At 47.4% G+C, this 20354-nt stretch overlaps 1 long non-coding RNA gene across 3 annotated transcripts in view; it reads right to left on the minus strand.

Annotated features, from left to right (window-relative positions):
• LOC144139385 (uncharacterized) overlaps nt 1-20354 on the minus strand; it is a 119792-nt gene that overhangs the window by 66907 nt on the left and 32531 nt on the right. For all 3 annotated transcript variants that reach the window (XR_013316171.1, XR_013316172.1, XR_013316170.1), the window contains exon 2: nt 68-126. This is a non-coding gene — a long non-coding RNA (uncharacterized LOC144139385). The remainder of the gene's footprint in view (nt 1-67; nt 127-20354) is intronic.

The raw sequence follows: 20354 nt of genomic DNA on the forward strand, positions 1-20354 counted from the left end.
GCATTAGATTGAAGAGCCGACAGCACCAACCAGATAGAATAAATGTGCACTGTTTATTGATACTTACGGGTTCTTTAGGTAACTGGCCGGGTATGTCGCACCCAAATGCCGATTTTAGCAGGGGCACTAGTAAAAAAAGAAATGTTTTCACAGTCAGTCATTCGTAGCAAATAATGAAAAGGCGTTCAGTTCAATGGAAACAAAGACTTTTAGCACTCTGAGAAAATGTTTAATAATTGTGAATGCGAATACATGTATGTCAGATTCATCAATTTGGAGAAGTAGCGATGTACGGACACGCAGCTGTTGTGGGCGATGTGGTGTTCGACGACTTGAAGACAACTAAAGGGCCCAGGCGCGCTCCGGTGTTGTCAGCCACTACGTTGTTTGGTATGTGAATGATGGTGGAGATAAACAATGCTGTAATTAGGCCATAGCATTGGGTCTAAAGAACCCAGGAACATGATCCTCGACTCACTATTCCCCTACATTCAGAAATCCGGCATGCAAGACGGCACATCATCTGTCCACGTATTCTCCGCCATCTTTGATCTCCTCTGCCACACCTGCCCCACTGGCGGGGACCTAGGTTAAGGAGTTAACTGTAACTAGGATAATAAATTCATAAAACACGAGAAAAAAACGGCCCGTGGCCCGTGTGCAGAGAATTTCGCTCTCGTTTAACTTCCCCATGTCACCAGAAGAATTAGGAGTGCTCCACTGTTACCTACGCTCTATATAACCCCCCAGTTAAACCTTTTCACCCGTTTTTTTCGCGTTTGCACGAGGGCGTCGGACTACAACTGAAACGAACCTAAAAGCTGAACATAACCGGTATCTTTAGCGCTAGGAAATCCAAACCCAAACGGTTAAAATTGAACCCGCTTTACCCGAACAGGAACTGTGGCGAAAAAATAACGATTAACGATTCACTACGAAACAGTTCGACCATCCATTTTAGATAAAGTGGCAGTCAGTGTGTTATTTGAGCTATTTTCCGCCCTACAAGATTAAATTCGTAACCTGTGGCAGCCTTTTTTCTTAAAAATAAACGTGATCTTTCAACGCTCTTTACATGGTCGCAACATAGCGAAGGTACACGCACGAATGTTCTGATTGTATGTCCCGGGTGGCCCCACGTGCACCGTTGATGACTGAGCTAAAAGAAGACACAACTGTGGCATTTGGAAGCAATACTAAGAGTAAACATTCCCCTTGGTTTTGTCTCTGTTAATATATAGAACATTATCTTGCAGGGTTGTGCACGCAGCTAGGAAGAAGGCACACACCCTAACCCCGAACTCTGGTAGCAAATCATAATTTGCATAAACATTTGGCCCCTGAAAAGTGTAAGTACAAGAAAAGTCCCATCTTTTTGTATTGTTGAGCGACTGAGTGGCTAGACAGGATGCATGTTCGACTATCGCCCCAGGCGGCCGTTTTCATTAGGGAGACGAACAAGACTATGTCTATATGACTTTATAATTACTATATAATTACGAACATGACTATATAATTACGGGGACAAATTCTACTTCCATTTCGACCTATGGTACACTTAAAAGCCAAGGCATAGCTTAGGTGCAATAAATGAAAATTTTGTTTGCCAGTTCTGTTTCTGTGTGAAAAACGTAATTGAGAACTATAACGCGCTGAGTATATAGCTATTAGGTATTGTTATAATCGTTTATCACAAATGCTTGGTATAATCATTAGTTTCTGAACACCCGTAGAGCGCGCAACTTTTACGTGCGATTCCTTGTCTTACGTTCAGTTTGTTACAAACCGCAAGTACATGTCAAGGAAATACCGCAAGAAGGTCGCGTACTGCTTTTCATATTTTAACGTTGCTTTGATTCATGCGAAGTAATGAGCCTTGTCGCAATTTGTTGAAGTTGGACAAAATAAAAGATGTTGATTTTTTGTACTGGTTCTCAAGTTGGAGCAAAATGCCTGGTTTATCGCTCCACGGGCAATTTTTTCAAGTTGAACCATTGTTGCTTCAAAAACCTAAATTCGCCAGAAGTATACACAATGGTTGCGAAACTCTAAAATTTTAATTCGCTACCTTGGCTAGGTGCTCAAAAAAAACCCAAGATTTTATTAAGTTCTCAAAATGTGCAACTTCTGTATGATTTATTAAATAAATCTTCTAGACAAGGAAATTGCCTTTTCTCCAAAATGACTACCGCGTTACCAAGGTAAAAAGTGCAAATTCCGCGTGATCTATGCAATGCGTCTCTGACCTTAGCCGATATATAAATTTGTAATAATTTTTTGGTGTGCAAATTGACTACATACCTCATCTTCTCTGTTGAAGTAATTTTCAATACATCAGGTCATAACTTTTCTATCTTAGCACTGTCGCAGACCATTCTTATAAATGTTTCCTACGTGGTACAATTTCAAGGGAACTCATGTGCGTCATTTTGCAGAAGTAGCACTACGAATATGGCCTTGTAACGCACGAAAAAAGACCACATCTTTTATGTTGTTCAAGACAATTCCGAAATAAACGATGACTTCAAAACTCTGCTAAAAATATCAACTAATTTAGTGATCACAGGTATCTAGAAATATACCTCGGGTGTCCTCGCAACACTTTCGCCATTCATTGAATATATGCGGCATTGCTTCAGTCACTTATTTCGTAAAACATTCATTATTATGAGTGACTTGATCACAAATTTGTTGTCTTAGAACCTCGCATGCAAAACTAGTTTGAAATGTTGTTTCTCCGTTTTTTAATGTGTCTAAAAGGAGTATAAATGCCCCAGCAGTCAATACAGCCATTTGTAAAAGCTCATTGGATCATTTCTTTCCGGAATACCTAAGGCATACGTTAGCATCCGGTAGCTGTTTTAGAAGCCTAAGAAACAACATAGAAATTCTTTATATTTTTTCAACAAATTCTTCACTAACTATAAAAAACACAATTTTGAGCCTCATAAAAGCAGGAGAGGAAACGTTAGTGTTTTCATGCATAAAAGGAACATATAGGAAGCATATATGTGACGATAAGGCAAACTGATTCATGCTGAAACGTCTTTATAAGTAATGCAAAAACCTCTACATAATGGCATTTCTTCTTGTGAAAACCAGGACATGTAAGATGGCTAGCAAGCATTCGATTGACGCCACAATTTTGATAGTAATTGGAGTACGTGACATTTGTGTTTTTGTAATAGGCGAAAATCAAAAAATTAGATTATTTGCATAATTTTTATAAATTTACCTTGAATAAACAAACGTGCCGCGTTTCGCAAGGTGAATAATGAAACAAATTTTATAAAATATGTGGACCACTCTAAATACCCCATGTTGAAGACCGAAAACACCGTTATTTCTTCTTAACCAGAGGTGTATGGAGAAAAAAACGGTGGATCTGCGCTTGCTGAGAAACTCCGCTAGCATTTTGACATTCACGTGCCGCCCGTACAATTATTGCTTCTACTGAGGCTGGTTCATGCTTCAAAGTAAATAATAAAATCCTACATATTCCTCTTTCACACTCAAATAAGACAACCATATTATAATAAATCCAATAAATAAAGTAAAACCCGGGACAAAAATTTAAAACTGAAGCGTTTAGGGCTCTGCGCAATAAATTTGCCCACAGATGTCACACGTATTGCTGAGCTAGCAGTGAACTATCATTGAAAGCGGACACGTTTTCTTTGTGTTGAACATTCCACCAACAGGCTCTTTATATTGTGAGCATTCGCAGCGTTTCATTAGTGCCATACACAGTGCAAGCGATACAACCACTATCATGGCCAGTGTGAGCACCGAGGGATACGCTTGCCAATATTTTGTACTCACGCCCCATCGCCATTATCATCTGTAAATAATCACCATCATCATCGTTGCACTTGCGCTCCGCGGAACGTTCTCTCCGAGCAGGACAATAAACGTCGTCTCAGAGACCTCGTCCCTCACTCGCTCAAGTGGTGGAGTGTGCTGTTTATCCCGACGTCTACCTCTCTTGGTCGCACCGCTGGAGATACGATCGGGTCGGCGTTTGGCGCTAGCAAATAGAACCATGCAGCACGAGAGCAGCCGTAGTGCTACCAACGCAGCAGCACCTGTCCAGCCCGCCATTACTGTCACCACTCGCCAGCGCGATCCTTCATTTTTCAATGGCCTCCGTGCTGAAGACGTGGACGAATGCGCCATCAGTACAACAGGGTAAGCTCCTTCAACAACTGGGACGACATGTTCAAGCTCCCGAACGTTGGTTTCTCCATGAAAAAGTGGCCGAGACCTGGTACCTCAGTAATGCAGATAGGTTCTCTGATTGGAGCAGCTCTACTCAGCAATTGCGTCAGATTTGCGGCACGTCCTCTGCTAGCGCGGCTGGAGCCAAAAAGAAACTGGACGCCCGCATACAGCACCCGGAGGAAACCTACGCTCCGTACATAGAAAACGTAGTCGGACTGTGTCGTCGAGTTGACAAAACATGCCAGAGACGGATAATGTACGAACATCATGAAGGGAATCTCCTATTTCGCTTTCAATGCCCTGGCGATTCAAAAACCCACCGCTATTGCAGAAGTGCGAGCGATATGATGCGCATTGACAATATGCAAGCTATTCGCCTCCAACAGGATTCCTGGCTTATTAGACCCTCTGTGAATGTAGAGCTGCGTGCTTTATTACGCGCTATGATACGCGAGAAGCTACAGCTGCGTGACGCTCCTTGCCTCCAGAATGCCCCTGTCGGCGCGCATGGACTGCGGAACGTGATCAAGGAAGAGCTGGCGTGTATGACCAACATTCTGCCGCCATGTCAGTCTGCTCCACTACACATTCGCACGTACTCAGAAGCTTCATCCCGAACATTTCTTTTCGTGGAATATATCGTGCAACCGACTACGCCTGCCCCCTTAACCGCCCTCTCTGCGCCTTCAATACCGCACGTTACTCGTCAACGTGGCGACTAATGCGTGCTCCAGGCGACCGGCCTGTGTGCTTCTGCTGCGGCATCACAGGACACATTTCCCGTTTTTGCCGCAGGCGCCAGCTAGATGAGCGACAAGGCTATGTCACCTTCGATCGACAGAGCCGTTCAGCTACGCTCCCCAAGGGCGTCAGTACTCGCGCCCTCAAGCCCATTCGTCTCCCTCCCCTGACGCAAAGGACTATGCCCACGATTCTCCCCCAACTCGACGTCGTTCACCTTCGCCATTCCGTCGTGCCTTGTCATCACTTCGACCTGTTACTACTGCTCCCAACCGACAACAGAAAAACTAGGTGCAGCAGTTTTTAGAGGCAAACTGCATCACTTGAACCTACCACATTTCCTCCTGAGCTACCGGCTAATAGGGTGTCTGTTTTTTTCAGAGGTGTTGATGTGGAAGTATTAGTTCACACTGGGGCTAGTATTTCTGTGATTTCGGGTAAGATGTGTTTGCGTCTGAGAAAAGTCAAGACTCCTTGTTCCGGTCTTTGTTTACGTTGGGCCAGTTACAGTGGCATCAAGCCCACTGCTTATTTTACCGTGCGTGTTTTGATAGGAAGACTTCTGCATTTTATCATCATCATCATCACCAGCCTTTCTACGCCCACAGCAGGGCAAAGGCCTCTCCCATTATTCTCCAATTACCTCCGTCCTGTGCCAACTGTGACCAATTTATTCCCGCAAACTTCTTGCTCTCATCTTCCCATCTAGCTTTCTGTCGCCCCCTGCAACGCTTGCCTTCTCTAGGGATCCACTCTGTTACTCTTAATGACCAGCGGTTATCTTGCCTTCGCAGTACATGCCCTGCCCACGTCCATTTCTTCTTCTTAATTTCTACTAATATGTCTTTAATACCAGTTCGCTCCCTGACCCACTCCACTCTCTTCTTGTTCCTTAATGTTACACCTATCATTTTCCGCTCCATTGCCCGCTGAGTCGTTCTCAATTTAAGTTGAACCCTCTTAGTGAGCCTCCAAGTTTCTGCCCTGTAGGTGAGTACCGGTAAGATGCAGCTGTCATACACTTTCTTCTTCAGCGACAATGGTGGGCTGCTATTCATTATCTGAGAATGTCTGCCATATGCACCCCACCCCATTCTGATCCTTCTAATTACCTCTGCCTCATGGTTGGGATCTGGGGTCACAACTTGGACTAAGTAGATATATTCGCTCACCTCTTCCACTGGCTCGCCACCTATCTCAAACTGCTATGCTGTCCCGAGGTTATTGATCATTACTTTAGTTTTCCGCATAATATTTTCAGGCCCATGGTTCTACGCTGTTGGCCCAGTGCGGAAAGCATGCTCTGCAATTCGTTCCCCGAGTTACTTAGCAAGGCAACGTCATCAGCAAATTTGAGATTACTGATGTATTCTCCATTAGCCCTTACTCCCACCTGTTCCCAATCCAACGTTCTGAATACTTCATCTAAGCATGCTGTGAATAACATTGGAGAGATTTTGTCTCCTTGGCTGACATCCTTCTTTATAGGTATTTTACTGCTCTCCCTATGGAGGAATATGGTAGCTGTAGACCCATTGTAGATATCCTCTAGTATTCTTACATAATGTTCATCTACCCCCTGGTTCCTTAATGCCTGAATGACTGCTAGGGTTTCGACCGAGTCAAATGCTTTCTTAGAATCTATGAAGGCTATATTCAGGGGTTCAGTATACTCAGCGCACTTCTCTATCACCTGATTGATCCTGTCAATATGGTCCATTGCTGAATAACATTTACGGAACCCTGCTTGTCCTTTAGGTTGACTGAAATCTAAGGTTGCAGAGATTTGGTTAGCGATTACCTTGGTAAATACCTTGTAGACGACTGACAGTGAGCTGATCGGCCTGTAATTTTTAAAGTCCTTCATGTCGCCTTTTTCATGGATTAGGATTATGTTCGCGTTCTTCCAAGATTCCGGTACCATTGCGGTCATTAGGCATTGCGTACACAAGTTTGCCAGTTTTTCAAGTACAAGTTCTCTGCCATCCTTCAAGAGGTCTGCTGTTATCTGATCCTCACCAGGTGCTTGGCCCCCTTTCATTTCTTTCAAAGCCTTCCTTACTTCTTCGGTCGTTACTTGTGGGATGTCTATCTCCTCCGAACTACTGTCTCGTTCGGCATTATCCTGTATGTCCGGGCTACTGTGCAGATCCTTATGGCACTCCTCGGCCACTGTGACTATTTTATCCCTATTTGTGATGACATTGCCTTGCTTATCCTTAAGTGCATACATCTGATTTTTCCCCACGCCAAGAGGTCTCTTCACTGCTTTCAGGCTACCTCCGTTCTTAACAGCGTATTCGATCCTCTCCATATTATACTTCCGTATGTCAGCTGTCTTACGCTTATTGATTACCTCTGAGGGCTCGGCTGGTTCTATTCTGTCAGCTGCGGTAGATTCTCGTGGTTTGCCGTTTCCTGATTAGATATTTCGCTTGCTGTGCAAGTTTACCAGTATCCTGTCCAGCCATAGTGCCCCCGACTTCTACTGCACACTCCGTGATAATGCATGTAAAGTTATCGCTGGCTTCCTGTGTCGTAAGCTCGGCTTCCTCATTAAGGGCGGAATATCGGTTCTGCAGCGCGATTCTGAGTTCTTTTACTTTACGTCTTACTGTTAGCTAATTTATCGGCTTCTTTCGTACTAGCCTGTTGCGGACCCTCATCAAATCTAGCCTAATTCGAGATTTTACCATACGGTGGTCACTACACCTTACCCTTCCGAGCACTTCCACATCCTGCATGACTCCAGGGTTATCGCATAATATAAAGTCTTTTAGGGGCGAAGATCCTTAGGTCATGGATCTGTCCATCCCTTGTGTCTCGTGGTACGTGACCGCCGCATGCTTTCGGAGATGTCGCAAAGTGGGCCGCGTTGCACGCGCAAGAACTTACTGCATCCGGCAGCGCAAACACGGCACCGGGAGCGCGAGCTTGTCTGTGTTCGCCAAGTGAGGCGCGAGCGCACGTGCACTGCGAGGGGGACATCACGCAAGAGATCACGCCACGAAAGGCGCTTCGGAAACGCACAACGAGGGTCCACCAGGGCGTGCGGAGGTTGCTAGCGCATGGACAGGGCTGCACACACACTGTAGCCCTGAAGGTGTTCCACGGGATGGCATCGTCCGCCGTCCTGTATGCTCTGCCTTTAGTGCAACTCAGGCCGCGCCGGTGGGAGGAGCTGGAGGTGGATCAGCGCCGGGCAATCCGCCTCTGCTTGGGCCTTCCGAGCACATCTCCGGTGGCGGCGACATACACGGAGGCAGGCTTCTGGCCCATCCAGATGCGGCCCCTGCAGGTGGGTCTCCACCACATCTACCGCCTGCAGGGCACACCTGACGGCGTGGCACTCCTTGAGCGCTACCGCAGCCGGCCCAACTCTCGGATGGGCATGCTGCTCAGTACGTACGAGAGCCACATCGCGTTGCCGCAGCGGCCACGCCTGGAGCCACCACCCCCAGGCACGGGGCAGGCTCTACGCATTGTCACCACATTGCCGGGGGTCCATAGTAAGACGTCGACTCCACCCCAGGCCGTCTACCAAGAGGTGGCTGCCCTGCTGCAGGGCGACGCTGCCGGACATCTGCAAGTGTACACGGGTGGATCTGTACAACAGTCGATGGGCAGAGCCGGAGCCGCCTGTACGGCCCTAGAGCTCGGCACCAGCCAGGTGTGCAGCCTGCCCTTCCCTGCCTCATCCACCCACGCTGAGCTGGCTGGACTCCACTTGGCTGCAGATCTTCTTCTCAAGCAGGGCACCCAGGCCCGGGGGGCCATCATCCTGACTGACTCACGGTCTGCCCTCCTCCGTCTGCGTGCCACCGACCAGCCAGCCAGCTCTAGCGGTTACGTTGAGCGGTCGCTGGCGGCCAAGCTTCATGCGGTGGAACCGCAGGGGTGTCCACTGCGACTACACTGGCTGCCATCGCACGTGAACATCACGGGCAACGAGGTTGCAGACGCCTTGGCCAAAGGTGCTGCTCGCTAGGCAGGGCTTCCAGCCTCCCGGGATGTGGTGTCATTTGACGCTGCAAGGACTATCCTGGCACGAGTGGTGGAGGCCATGCATCCAGATGCCCAAGCCGTCAGTGGGCAGGCCCCACGGGTCTTGCCCGGACGCATTAGCAGAGACGCCCGGTCGCTCCTTCTTCGCCTGCGGCTCAATTGCTGCAACTTGGGAGCGCGCATGCACCACCAAGGCCGCCGAGCATCCCCCACCTGCGCCGACTGCCCAGACCCCGAGACGCTAGAGCACTTGCTGTGCTCTTGCCCGCAGCTCGACACCGCAAGGACACAACTCCGGGCCGAACTCCAGTGACTCGGTGCCCCCAGCCACAAGCTAGAAGATTTCCTGTTCCCCATGGAACCGGACGCCATCGGACGGGAGGTCTTCCAGCACCTAGTCAACTTCCTGGTTACAACAGGACTAGCGCTGCGTTTGTAGCCATCGAGTCATGGACTAAACGAACGCGATATAGACTATCTCCCACTCTCCTAACGCACTTCTCTTCCCCCTTCTCTCTTCCTATCCTTTGAAGCCCCAATGCCCTTCCCTGGACTGGGTCGTATGAGGGTGAACTCCCCGTTGAGTTCAACAATATCCCCATGTCTTTTCTCTCCCTCCTTTGTTAATAAATCAGCACCCCCACCCCCACGAACGCAGGGAGTCGTTCTCGGAGATTGAATGAGACTCAAGGACCTTTGCTCATTTCCTGTGGGCTTGTTCGGGCACAAGTTCGCCCTAAATAAAAGGTATTTCTTTACCGTTGTGACCCATCCTACGTGACAAATTGTGGTGAGGTGCGGGGTAGTCGTCGAGGGCGCGGGGTCTTTCACCAGGTCTGGGCCTGGGAGCATTGACTCTGCACACAGTCTTACGTCTTTCTTAATGATGTAATGGGCGAACTTTCACGGGAGAGTTACGGTTACCGATGATCTCCCCCACTCGAGCTTCGCCCCACTTATCATCATTCATTCCGTGGATATGGCGTGGTTTTTTTCCTTTTGTGCTCCCCAGTCGGGCGCCTCCAGGCCCACTTCTGACTCTCCCGTTTACAGAAGAAGGTATTCATTATGTGTAGGTTGTTCCGTTTTGCAAGCTCAACTAGTAGGTCCCCCCTGCAATTTCTACAGCCCAGACCATAGTTCCCAACTGCCTTGTCTGCAGCCTGATTCTTGCCTACTTTAGCATTGAAGTCCCCCATAACTACGGTATACTGTGTTTTCACTTTAGCCATTGCCGATCCCACATCGTCATAGAGGCGTTCCACTACTTGGTCGTCATGGCTGGATGTGGGCTCGTAGCCCTGCACCACCTTGAGCTTGTACCTCTTATTGAGCCTAATTACAAGACCTGCTGCCCTTTCGTTAATGCTATAGTATTCGTCTTAGTTTCCAGCTACGCTTTTATTGTCTAGAAGTCCCACTCCCAGTTCTCTTCTGTCCTCTAGACCACGGTAACATAGGACGTGTCCATTTTTCAGCACCGTAAAGGCTTCGCCTGCCCTCCTAGCCTCGCTAAGCCCTATTGCATTCCATTTAATGCCCTCTAATTCCTCGAACAACACCTCGAGACTTGGTTCGCTAGATAAGGTTCGCGCGGTAAACGTTGCCAAGTTCAGATTCCATTGGCGGCCTGTCCGGATCCAGGGATTCTTAGCACCCTCTGCTGCGTCACAGGTCTGACCGCCGCAGTGGTCAGTTGCTTCGCAGCCGCTGGGGACTGAGGGCCGAAGGTTAATTGGCGTATTCATGGGAGGTTGTGGCCGTTACTACACCAAAGTGGCCAATCCTGCTCTGGTGAGGGAGTGCATTGCCGGCAATGCTCGCCGGGGTCGAACCGCACCCCAAGCCCCTTTGTGCAATTCCATCAATACGCGGATTTTTTTTTAATCTGGTGTGAATGGTCCGGCACAGAGATTCGAACCACAGTCCTTCTGCACGCGAGGCGGGTGTTCTGCCTCTACGCCATCGCTGCATCCCCCTACGCCATCGCTGCATCTATTTTATAAGTGTGCAGTTATTACCCCGTGTGCCCATTACCTCATACTTGGATGGGACTTTTTTTCCTCTGGCTCTACCGTTATCTCATGTCGTCACCCGGCTATCCATATTGATGACACAGAATATTTCAGTTCTCAGAACGTGTCATACCCCACCCTGAAGTTGAATGATGATCACGTTCTGGAAGCAATTTGTGAAGGCATTCTATCCATTTCTTCAGACGCATTCGCCGAAGGTGATGCTGTGGCGGTTCATGTACTCGATTTCTGCAGCAAGGAATTGCCATCGCTCTATGCCTCCTTCGTTTTGTGAGTGGGTCTGCAGTCCTGGCTGCTTTCAACACCACAAATGAGAACATTGTTTTGTCTGAAGGAACTCGAAACGCTTCGGTGGCTGATAGCAGTCCTGCTTCAGTGGTTTCCAGTGGCACGTCAAGTACAATTAGCCCATTCATGGTTGTGCCAGCGGATATGTCCGCTCTTACTGCCACGCACGGAAGAGACCTTACACCTCATCAGGCCATGTTACTACTCGATGTTTTGGCCAAGCACCGGGATTCATTTGACGTCCATTCTCCTGGGCTCACGCAGGCTGCTGCAACAGAGCACCGAATTGAAACAGACGGGTCAGCCATGATTCCACGCAGACCGTACCGAGTCTCCTCGTCTGGGCGGAAGATAATTCAAGATAGTGTTTTCTATATGCTCAAACGGAACGTTATTCGCCCACCGACGAGCTCGTGGTCGTCTCCTGTTGTTTTGGTTGAGAAAAAGGTAGGATCTGTATGGCTCTGCTTTGATTTCCAGGCGCTCAATAAAATAACTCGAGAGGACGTCTATCCTAAGCCCCGTATAGACGATGCCGTAGACTTGTCAAGGGGCCGAATACTTCTCAAGCATCGACCTTCGCTCCGGGTACTGGCAAATACCCATGCACGAAGCCGACAAGGAGAAGACGGCCTTTACCACCCCAAATGAACTGTATGAATTTAACGTCATGCTGTTTGGCCTGTGGAACTCAGGCTACCTTCGAACTACTCTTGGGCACGATGCTTGGTTTCCTCAACAGGCAGAGTTGTCTGTGTTATTTGGAGGATGTTGTAATATTTGCGACCACATTTTAGCAGCATCTGCAGCACCTTGACGAAGTACTGACCTGCCAGTCTAATGCCGTAATGCAACTGAATACAAGGAAGTGTCGTTTTGCAAGCAGGAGCATCAACGTTTTTGGGCATGTCTCCAAAGAGGGAATACGTCCGAATCCAGACAAATACAGTCGCAGTTGTAAACTTTCCTCGGCCCCTCCAACTGAAAGATCTGCGGAGCTTCCATGTCCTGGCGTCGCACTTTCGCCGTTTTATTTGCAACTTCACGACCACCGCTTCCCATTTGAACCAGCGTTTACGTGTCAACGTGCCCTTCATCTGGTCGGACGGTTGTCTGAAAGCTTTTCAAGCCCTTAAGGCCGCCCTTACAGACGATCACGTCCCGTGCCGTTTTGACGACACAGCGTCTATCTACCATCCTGCATACTGATGCCAGCGGGTGCGGCATTGGCTCCGTTCTTCTTCAGTATGACACTCAATCCAGAGAAAGGGTGGTAGCTTATGCTAGTCGCTCACTGACACCCGCTGAGCAAAACTACACTGTCACTGAACAAGAATGCCTAGCTGTTGTCTGGTCCATTCAGAAGTTTCGCCCATACTTGTACCGCCGTCATTTCACCATCGTAACAGATCATCATGCCCTGTGTTGGCTCTCAACTATGAAACATTAATCTGGGCGCCTAGGCCGTTTGGTCTTACGTTTGCAGCAGTTTGACTTTACGGTCGTGTTCAAGTCAGGTAAAAAGCATTTAGATGCTGACGCCCTAACGACATGCCCACTATCTACTTCGTCGTCTGCAACCTTCCCCGAGCCACGCCAACACGTCTACCGTTGGCGCCTATCAGCCCCACTTCAGTGGATGCGTTTACTGACCCGCCATCGATTCAGCGGGCGGATACGTATTGTCGCACTATAATCGACCGCCTCAACGAATCTGCCCTTCCGGCTGCGATGCCAATATAACAACTTCAGGCTGATTGATGGCGTACTTTGCCACACGAATCGCCATGCTACCGGCTACAAATGGCTGCCAGTACTACCTCGTGGACTTCGTCTTGGCGTGCTCAAAGCACTTCATGATAATGCGATGGCTGGACATCTTGGCTTTGAAAAGACCTACGACCGCGTCCGGAGATGGTTTTGGTGGCCAGGCTTATTCACAAGTGTTTCAAAGTACATGGCATTGTGCGCATCGTGCCAACACCGCAAGCGGTGTACGTCCCCTCCCGCTGGATTGTTGCGCCCGGTTTCATGCCCATCTGTTCCTTTTGAAGCCGTGGGCAAAGACCGGTTTGGGCCCTTACCTCCTACATATAATGGCAACAGCTGGATCGTAACTGCGGTCGACCAGTTGAGTTGATACGCGGAGACTGCTCCCCTCCCGCCTGGCTGTGCTTACGAAGTTGCCGACTTCACCTTACGCAATTTCGTCTTGCGACATGGAGCCCCTCGGGTCCTACTGAGTGAACGCGGCAAGACATTTCTTTCTCAGGTCCTTGCCGAAGTCCTTCGTGCCGCCAACACCATTCATAAAATTTGTTCTAGTTATCATCCCCAACCAAAAGGCGGTACCGAACGTTTCCACCGCATTTTGTCCGATATGCTGTCTATGTACATCAGCCCCGACCACAGAAAATGGGACATCATCCTACACTTTGTTACATCTCCTTAGAATTCAGCGGTTAAACGAACGACGGGTTACTCTACCTTTTTCATTGTTTATGGCGGCCAACCCCCTTTTGCAGTGGAAACCACCTTTTTCTCGGCTCCGGTTTCTTCCACATCACCATTTTATGAACAGTTCACCACGCGGATCGCCCACTGTCGACGCATGGCAAGAGTTCACACGGATTTGAGATAGCAAGAACGGAAGGCAAGATACGACGCATCACATCGTTATGTTCAGTTCTTCAAAAGGAATGAGGTGGTATTTTGGACTCCGATTCGCACATCAGGCTTCTGTGAAAAGTTTCTTCACAGGTACCTCGGTTCCTACTTCGTCGTAGACGAAGTTTCTCCCGTCAATTATCGCGTTTCTCCACAGGATGTCCCAGGAGACCGTCGCTGCCGTTGAACAGAAATCGTGTATGTCTCCCGCTTGAAGTGTTTTAACCGTGGCCAACCGTTACCGCCAGCACCCACGCGGCCGCCTTCAGCCGAGGGGAAAAATATGTGAGCATTTGTGGCGTTACAATAATGCCACACACAGTTCAAGCGATACCGCCACTATCATGGCCAGTGTGAGCACCGAGACATACGCTTCCCAATCTCTTGTACTCACGCCCCAACGCCATTACACCTGTAAAAAATCATCATCATCATCCTTCGGCTCGCGCTTCGCGGAACGTTCGGTCGAAGCAGGACAATAAACGTCGTCTCCGAGACCTCGCTCCTCGCTCTCTCAATATCAATTAGAGCTTCTCGGCCTGCTTTTTGTGACTGTTGTGGCTCGTTGCAACCAGAACCAAGGTGGCGATGGGTGCAACGGGTGATCAGAGAATTCTGCAAATAGGGAGTGCCCTGTCATTTATTCTGAATGGGAAACGCACTGCGCGATCATTTCATGGCGACACATTTGAAGATGCAGATGATTTTATACAGCTTGGACCGTGTGGTGAAATTTAAGGAGTGGCACTAAGCAAATGTGGTCGACTGTTTATTTCGCTTTTGACGATGCCACCATGACGCGCTTCAAAAACCAAGAGCGCTTCACGGGAACCTGCCCAGAATTTCCACACCAGCGGCTCGGCACTTGCAGCGTCAGCCATACCAAACGGTACACAGAGCTGCCTCTCCAGGTGAAAGTAGAGAATAAAATAATGTCCTTTAATATATTCGTTGCAGACATTACTAGTTTGTTTAGTAGAGCAGATCCCGAGAATTTTTAATAATGGAGAGCAGCCGATTTGGCGAGCGGAGTTCAGAACAGCTGCATGTGGGAATCGTGCATGACATATCGGGCACCGTAGCCGACCTAACCAAGGCTTCATTTTTGTGTCACCAGTACGGTCATCAAAGTAGTTGTGCCACTGCACACTGTCATGCATTGTCCACGGTAATAGTAGCGCGCCAGACCTCCAGGAGATAGCGAAGCACTTCCTGCGGGAAAAAAATCGTGCACTTTACGTTGCCCCTACAGCCCTTTGTCATCGCTATTTATGGGGTTGTTGGCAACGAAATTCGGCATTTGATTCGAACCTCAACTTCTGCCCAGAGAACATCTGCGCCGTGTTGCCAAGCTCCGTGTTTCGTAGCGTGCGCCATCATTTTGAATAGTACTGTTCCAAGGGAGCCTCAATTAAACCCCCATTGGAATACAACCCTGCTGTGTAAAATCTCCGTAATGCACCATTTTCTGCCCAAATTCTTGTCGTTCATTTGCCTAAAGAATTGTTTAACCGCCTCTTATTGCGCTTATGGTCTCATGACCACCACGCCTATAAACAGATAGCCCACCTCTTCCCTGTTTATTCTCGCCTGCATAACCTGTACCCCCCATGCCTCTTATCTTCGGCTAATTTAAACTAAAATGTCTTCGCCACGATTATGTTCCCTCATTTACGCAACAATTTTTATCACTATATATGGCCTCTATGTGTGGCTCTTAAGTGCGGCTCCTAGCATACTTTACATTGCTGATTCAGCCAATGGGCATTTTGAATAAAAATCGGCAAGATATATGGGACAGTCGGGAGGTTTGCCCTGGTGCTCGAAAGAAACAGCTGACTGATCTCTTCAGCAGTCCGCTCGAAGACGCTCAATGACTACTCACTAAATGCCGATTCAGTATAGGTAGCCTATATATAATGGTGGCCGACTCTGGCGGAGAGATCTTCCTCTGACTAGAATTCACCTACTTCCCGAGTGAAAAGTAAGTATCCATTGTCTCAATTGCACCTCTCTAATATTCAAAACAACCGTATCTAGGTAACGAAATGTTGTTTCCGTAGTTTCTTATAATGATGTATTAATGCGATAACTTCCGTCATAACATGATAATTTTTCCTGATGTATATATATTTTCCGCCATTGATTGAAGGCACGAGTTGGACATTAGATTTGAGGGTCTAAGGGGACACTGCGCCATTCCTCCTTAAAGTAAGGCTGGTGCTGTGTCAACAAGTCGCTTTAGAGATGGGCCTTGTAGATCTGGAAGCCGCGCATTTGTATATTTTAGTGTAGGAATATTTGAAACTGTAAAAATTATATTAATTTACTGGAGGATGGTTAACTGGCAGTTCACGTTAAGGCACGTTTAATTGGTAATCATAAAAGCAATTTAGGAACACTTAAGAAGTGTTTAGCTATCTGCACAGTTGTGAGAAACTCGAGGGAAACACGTGCATAGTCACATGCAGTAGGATTATTTAAAATGCAGGGAACGACCTTAAAGGATCTTTGGGTGCGTGATTATCTACATTACCACCTAATTCATTATTTGCAGTTTTGAGGAAGATATAAAGGTTATACAAGAAAAAGACATTCTCACAGAATACAAACATCCAACGGTTTGATGCTACATTCCAGGACGTTGTTTCACTGCCTCAGAGAGAAGTATGGGAAGTAGCAGAACATTTATTATCTCAAAACCACCCCATGGCCATGTAGTATTCGGTATGTTCTACAGAGAAGACGATGAAGTATACGTGAAAGAATATTTGCTGCATTGCAATATGGGCTTACAAGAAAGCAGTTTTGAATTTTAGGATACCAATTCAAAACAGGCTTAAACCGAAAGTGCCCCTCGTCACAGAGAATTAACGAGGTAGCTGGTAGAGACTGGTTTATGGGCTTCCTGCTTCGCCATTCTGAACTAATGCATCGATCGGCGGAAGTTTACCTATTTGGTCAGCCACAAGCTTCCAGAAAAGCAATGTCGATTTGTTCCTTTCGTACTTGAACGGTGTCTCCCGCAAATAGAAGCTAACTCGGGACCGCGTGTGCAATTCTGATGAAACAGGTTTCACAACTGCAAACATTCCACTACAGATTGTAGGAGCATGTGGTAGGTAGCTTATTGGTCAAGTCGCATCAGCAGCTTGCGGTAAACTGGCGACCGTTCTGCGTTATGTTAATGCATGGGACATCCTTTCAGCAGTGTTTTTTCGTCTGCGCATGATTTATATTTTTCTTTCTGAAAGCCGACCATTGGTGTTTTGGTTTGGCAAGCAGATCGAGATAGAAGACCAGCGAACTGTTTCACTAATATAGAGCGGACTATAAGGCATACATAGTGGTCGAAGGAGTAATCTGTTTTCCTAATCCTTGAATAACACGAAATCCATGTCTGCACCAGCACCATCAAGATGGCCAAAAAGAGGCTCGTATTCCTGCTGACCTCTCACCCCCCCACACACACAGTAGCAACAGCCTGCAGCCACTTACTGTGGCCGAGAAATGGCAACTTAAATCTCATAAAATGCCGCTTGCAATTGTTGTCTCATTCATTAGCAGGGGAAGGCCGTCTTCATCCAGAATGTAGTAGAACTAGTTGGATTCATCTACGTGTTAGCCGTGACACAATCAAAATGATACCCATGCATTGAGGAAACGTAGTTGGGCTTTTAATAGCGACTGCTTTCATTTGGGTGACTACATGATGTCTTCAGTCACTAACAGACCCGTAACTTCCCCAAACAGCGTTTTGTCACTGTAGACAGACACCATCATCTGAGCAACGTACAGCTCAAGCCGTCGGTGAAGTATATCAGGCCTTGACCAAAACTCCGATGGAGGTCTAACACACTTGTATAAATATACTCCCAACTACAATTGACAAAGATACCATGGCGCCAACTGCATCTCAAAGCCGAAATGGCTAAAGAGACATTAGGCCATACTTTAAGCTGCCCGCGTACGAAAGGACATAGAAGAAAGAAGAAAGGTAGGACATAAGCTCCTAGAGATACATCAAAAACCTTGCGAATGAGAAGGCGGCTGCAGAGAGGTTTGTGCGACAAAGTCCGAAAAATCGCGCTAAACGGAGGTGAGACTGCATACTACCCGTAAAAACAATATCGCCCATTTCAGAAGGATTGCAGTTCTTCAAAAGAACAAGACTGGGTTGCTGTATCATTCGACGACTCAAACAGTGATATGCAAGGTTTTAATGCAATGTGTGATATTTATTAGGCCGATAGCCGAAAACGAAGCTCTTAAAACAATGAAAATCGACAACGTTTAGGTCAGTGCCCAATGCCTGGATATGAAAGAAGATACCTGAATGTTTACTTCCCTTTTCACGAAGGCGTAAGGACTGTTCCGATGATGGACATTGTCACAAAACTGTTAGCATAAATATATATAATACATATATATATATATATATATATATATATATATATATATATATATATATATATATATATATAAATTGTAGGGACGCAGCCCCTACGAGTGCCTGTGAAGGGTGATTACTGTGAAGTGTGCGCGTCAAAAAGTGATAGTGGCGTCAGTGCGTCATGAGCTCTTGTGCACGTAAGTGATGAAAAGTAAGACGGGACAAATACGTGTAGTGCGCATACAACCCGGAACATGAGCACAACCAACGGAGTGGCGTTAAAGCGCCGCTCACAGGAGCGCCGAGGGGAGTGCGCAACGGGGCACACGCAAGAGCGGCTGCTTCCGCGGGCTGCGGACGGGACCGACGGGCGGCCAGCCACAGCAATGACGCCCGGACAGCGAGGAGCAACCAGCGTCCGCGGCGGACGCTCTTTACCCGTCGTCCGCGCAAGTGACCGAAGGTATCGTCGTGAGTGTACAGCACCAGGCCGTACCTTTCTGAAAAAACGGTGCTTTAACGGCCGAAATGTTGTCTTTGCGCGCACGCTCGCTGTACTCCCGTAACAGTGCCTCCAAAGTTGCTTTCTTTGTTTTTTCCTTCCTTTGTTCTCTCTGAATAAACCGGTGACTTGTTCTCATGTGGATTGGCGTTACTTCGTCGGCGGGTTCGGGCTCCGAACCCTTTACCTTCGAAGGGCGTTCCTTCACTGGCGCCCAACGTGGTTTCTTTCTTTATTCCTTGTCTTCTTATTGTCTTGGAGCCTTGACTCGCCTGGCGAGCTACACTGCCGCCCGCACGTGGGAATGCTTGCAGAACGCTTCGGAACTGTGTATGCTTTGCTCGGGTCGCTAACCCTTGTTACGCAGAAGTCACCGGCGGATTCGGCGGCACAAAAGACGTCCGTGCGTACATTGCGAGCATCACTCAGAGAGCGGAGAATGCTTCCAACCACCTACCACAAGTCACCGCTCAAGGATGACGCTGGCGTGAAAACGAACAGCCTAAAGCTGCGCAACATATCCTGTGAGTGACTCGCCACAGAATTTGCGCTTATCGAAGTTAACCCCTGATTTACCGTGCGTGCCCACCTAGGAGCATTTTTTTCTTTCCGCACCGTCGGAATGGCAGTGTTGACAGTATTTTGCAGCTTCAACTATGTGGACGGTCGAGAATGCTGTTCCCGCGTTAAGCAAAAATGCCTCCGTACGTTCCTCGGATAGTGTTGCGCTGACTGATCCGCTATCTGACAACACTAAGCCAATTCTGGACATGATGGCATTACTGATAGAATCGAAGGCCGAGTTTGAAAAGCAACTGTTGGCGCTTCTGACTACCAAGCTTAACTCTGAGGCGTTATTCGATGATCGGCCGCCGCAACCAATCAATCAACCAAATCAAAGTTTATTAGCTACATGATAGTGCACAAATACATTGGAGTGTACAGAAAGAGGTCCCGAAGTAAAGTACTGCCTAGGGGACCTCTTATTATTGAATGTATGACAACTGATTAATATTAGCGGTTTAGTCAATATTGCAGGCGTACAATTTACAAGCAAATGTTCGAAATCGGCAGAAATACATCCAAACAATTATAGCTTATACACTATTACGAACCAGAGTTTAGTTTATTGTTCAAATTATCAGCAGACAAAATAAAATAAAAAAAGAAAGGAAGAAAATATAGAAAGGAAGAAATACAAAAGAAAAGTAAAGGCAAAAAAATAAAAGATAGAAAGAAAATATAGAAAGGAAGCAAAAAAAAGGAAAATGAAAAAGAACTTTCGGTGCAATAATGAATACTTTATAGCACAGAAATACCAATGAGAAAAACACATGACCATACAAACTACCACTGCTCAATTGCTTCATCATCACAATGACCACAATAACAAAAACGAGCGCAAAAAAACATTTTTAGCCGAATTAATATAACGACTTTTACGTAACGAAACATCGGTTAGAAATAAAGGAAGCTAACTACAGTAAACAGGAAATATTTG

This window comes from Haemaphysalis longicornis, unplaced genomic scaffold, assembly GCF_048455015.1.
Source record: "Haemaphysalis longicornis isolate Haplotype H1 unplaced genomic scaffold, Haemaphysalis longicornis Haplotype H1 scaffold_5, whole genome shotgun sequence".
In the NCBI taxonomy this organism is placed as follows: domain Eukaryota; kingdom Metazoa; phylum Arthropoda; class Arachnida; order Ixodida; family Ixodidae; genus Haemaphysalis; species Haemaphysalis longicornis.